Raw genomic sequence first — 3,839 nt, 5'->3', positions numbered from 1 at the left:
TTCTTCTTCAGATGAAGCATCCTTAGTACTGACTGGTGCATTTTGCATTCCAGACAGACTTTGAGAAATCAAATTGACTTGCTGAGTCAATATTTTGTTCTGAGCCAATATAGCATTCAGAGTATCAATCTCAATAACTCCTTTCTTCTGATTTGTCCCACTGTTCATAGGATTCCTTTCAGAAGTGTACATGAATTGGTTATTTGCAACCATTTCAATTAGTTCCTGAGCTTCTGTAGGCGTCTTCTTCAGATGAAGAGATCCTCCAACAGAGCTATCCAAAGATATCTTGGACAGTTCAGATAGACCATCATAGAAAATACCTATGATGCTCCATTCAGAAAGCATGTCAGAAGGACATTTTCTGATCAATTGTTTGTATCTTTCCCAAGCTTCATAGAGGGATTCTCCTTCCTTCTGTCTGAAGGTTTGGACTTCCACTCTAAGCTTACTCAATTTTTGAGGTGGAAAGAACTTTGCCAAGAAGGCATTGACTAGCTTTTCCCAAGAGTTCAGGTTTTCTTTAGGTTGTGAGTCCAACCATGTTCTAGCTCTGTCTCTTACAGCAAAAGGGAATAGCATAAGTCTGTAGACCTCAGGGTCAACCCCATTAGTCTTGACGGTGTCACAGATTTGCAAGAATTCAGCTAAGAACTGATGAGGATCTTCCAATGGAAGTCCATGGAACTTGCAATTCTGTTGCATTAGAGAAAATAATTGAGGCTTAAGCTCAAAGTTGTTTGCTCCAATGGCAGGGATAGAGATGCTTCTCCCATAGAAGTCGGGAGTAGGTGCAGTAAAGTCACCCAGCACCTTCCTTGCATTGTTGGCATTGTTGTTATTTTCGGCTGCCATGGGTTCTTCTTCTTTGAAGACTTCTGTTAGGTCCTCTACAGAGAGTTGTACCTTAGCTTCTTTTAGCTTTCGCTTCAAGGTCCTTTCAGGTTCAGGGTCAGCCTCAACAAGAATGCTTTTGTCTTTGCTCCTGCTCATATGAAAGAGAAGAGAACAAGAAAATTTGGAATCCTCTATGTCACAGTATAGAGATTCCTTGAGGTGTCAGAGGAAAAGAAAAATAGAAGGAAGAGGGAGAAGAATTCGAACTTAGTGAGATAGAGTTCGAATTGTGCATTGAGGAGGAGTGGTACTCCATAAATAGAAGGATGTGAGAAGAGGGGAAGAAATTTCGAAAATTAAATTAAAAAGATTTAAATAAAAACATTTTGAAAAACTTTAATTGATTTTCGAAAACCAAAAAATCAAGTAATTTTTGAAAAAGATTTTGAAATTAGAATTTAAAAAGATATGATTGAAAACTATTTTGAAAAAGATGTGATTAAAAAGATATGATTGAAAAGTTATGGTTTTAAAAAGATATGATTGAAAAGATATGATTTGAAAACAATTTTTAAAAAAGATTTGATTTTAAAAATTAATGACTTGCCTAACAAGAAAAGATATGATTCAAACATTAAACCTCTCTCAACAGAAAAGGCAACATAACTGAATTGTTGAATCAAATCATTAATTGATAGCAAGTATTTTTGAAAAATGGAAAGAAATTGATTTTGAAAAAGATTTGATTGAAAAGATTTGATTTGAAAAAGATTTGATTTTGAAAAACTTTGAAAACTTGGAAAAAAAATTGATTTGAAAACAAAATCTTCCTTCTTGTGCCATCCTGCCGTTAAACGCCCAGAATGGTGCACATTCTGGCGTTTAACGCCCAATGCACTACCCTTTTGGGCGTTAAACGCCCAGCCAGGCACCCTGGCTGGCGTTTAAACGCCAGATTTCCTTCTTTACTGGGCGTTTTAAACGCCCAGCTTTTTCTGTATAATTCCTCTGCTGCATGTACTGAATCTTCAGTTCTCTGTATTATTGACTTGAAAATAGAACCAAGATCAAATAAACAATGCATGCAAGACACCAAACTTAAAATGAGACTAGTGGACTCAAACAGGAAACATAAAATAATTTTTTTTATTTTTTATGATTTTGTAATTTTTTTATGCTTTTTCGAAAATTAAGTGGAAAAAGAAAATAAAGGTATCAAAATTCTTAATGAGAATTCCAGGAATCATGCAATGTTAGTCTAAAGCTTTGGTCTAAAGAAATTAGACATGGGTAGCCAAGCTTCAGCAGGACATTGCATTCAAGAGCTAAATTGATGAGAATCAATCAGCCTTGGTGATGATAAGAACATCACCTTGAAACACTAGAATTCATTCTTAAGAACTCTGAAGATAAATACCTAATCTAAGCAATAAGATGAACCGTCAGTTGTCCAAACTCAACAATCCCCGGCAACGGCGCCAAAAACTTGGTGTGCAAAATTGTGATCACTACTTTTCACAACTCAAATAATCCCTAGTAATGGCCCCAGAAACTTGGTGCTCAATACCATGGCATAAACACAACTTTGCACAACTAACCAGCAAGTGCACTGGGTCGTCCAAGTAATAAACCTTACGCGAGTAAGGGTCGATCCCACGGAGATTGTTGGTATGAAGCAAGCTATGGTCACCTTGTAAATCTTAGTCAGGCAGACTCAAATGGGTATAGATGATGAATAAAACATAAAGATAAAGATAGGGATACTTATGCAATTCATTGGTGAGAACTTCAGATAAGCAAATGAAGATGCTTTGTCCCTTCCGTCTCTCTGCTTTCCTACTGTCTTCATCCAATCCTTCTTACTCCTTTCCATGGCAAGCTTATGCAAGGGTTTCACCGTTGTCAGTGGCTACCTCCCATCCTCTCAGTGGAAATGTTCAACGCACCCTGTCACGGCACGGCTATCCAGCTGTCAGTTCTCGATCATGTCGGAATAGAATCCAGTGATTCTTTTGCGTCTGTCACTAACGCCCCACAATCGCGAGTTTGAAGCACGTCACAGTCATTCAATCATTGAATCCTACTCAGAATACCACAGACAAGGTTTAGACCTTCCGGATTCTCTTGAATGCCGCCATCAGTTCTAGCCTATACCACGAAGACTCTGATCTCACGGAATGGCTGGCTCGGTTGTCAGGCGAGTGCTCGGTTGTCAGGCGATCAACCATGCGTCGTGTATCAGGAATCCAAGAGATATTCACCCAATCTAAGGTAGAACGGAGGTGGTTGTCAGTCACACGTTCATAGGTGAGAATGATGATGAGTGTCACGGATCATCACATTCATCAAGTTGAAGAACAAGTGATATCTTGGAACAAGAACAAGCTGAATTGAATAGAAGAACAATAGTAATTGCATTAATACTCGAGGTACAGCAGAGCTCCACACCTTAATCTATGGTGTGTAGAAACTCCACCGTTGAAAATACATAAGAACAAGGTCTAGGCATGGCCGTGAGGCCAGCCTCCCAATGAGGGTTCAATCATAAAAACATGATCAAAAGATGTAAAATACAATAGTAAAAGGGTCCTATTTATAGGGAACTAGTAGCTTAAGAATTATAAAGATGAGTAAATGACATAAAAATCCACTTCCGGGCCCACTTGGTGTGTGCTTGGGCTGAGCAATGAAGCATTTTCGTGTAGAGACTCTTCTTGGAGTTAAACGCTAGCTTTTGTGCCAGTTTGGGCGTTTAACTCCCACTTTGGTGCCAGTTCCGGCATTTAACGCTGGGAATTCTGAAGGTGACTTTGAACGCCGGTTTGGGCCATCAAATCTTGGGCAAAGTATGGACTATCATATATTGCTGGAAAGCCCAGGATGTCTACATTTCAACGCCGTTGAGAGCGCGCCAATTGGGCTTCTGTAGCTCCAGAAAATCCACTTCGAGTGCAGGAAGGTCAGAATCCAACAGCATCTGCAGTCCTTTTCAGTCTCTGAAT

The 3,839-nt window shown here is 39.1% G+C and overlaps 1 non-coding gene across 1 annotated transcript; it reads left to right on the top strand.

Annotated features, from left to right (window-relative positions):
* The first annotated feature begins 342 nt into the window (after positions 1-342).
* LOC130937938 (small nucleolar RNA R71) lies at positions 343-450 on the top strand. Its single transcript, XR_009069128.1, has one exon. It is a non-coding gene; the product is annotated as a small nucleolar RNA R71 (small nucleolar RNA).
* The last annotated feature ends 3,389 nt before the right edge of the window (positions 451-3,839 follow it).

The sequence above is a fragment of the Arachis stenosperma genome, chromosome 6 (assembly GCF_014773155.1).
Source record: "Arachis stenosperma cultivar V10309 chromosome 6, arast.V10309.gnm1.PFL2, whole genome shotgun sequence".
Taxonomy (NCBI): Eukaryota; Viridiplantae; Streptophyta; class Magnoliopsida; order Fabales; family Fabaceae; genus Arachis; species Arachis stenosperma.
The sequence above is the reverse complement of the archived record's forward strand: the minus strand, read 5'-3'. Positions and strand labels throughout refer to the sequence as shown.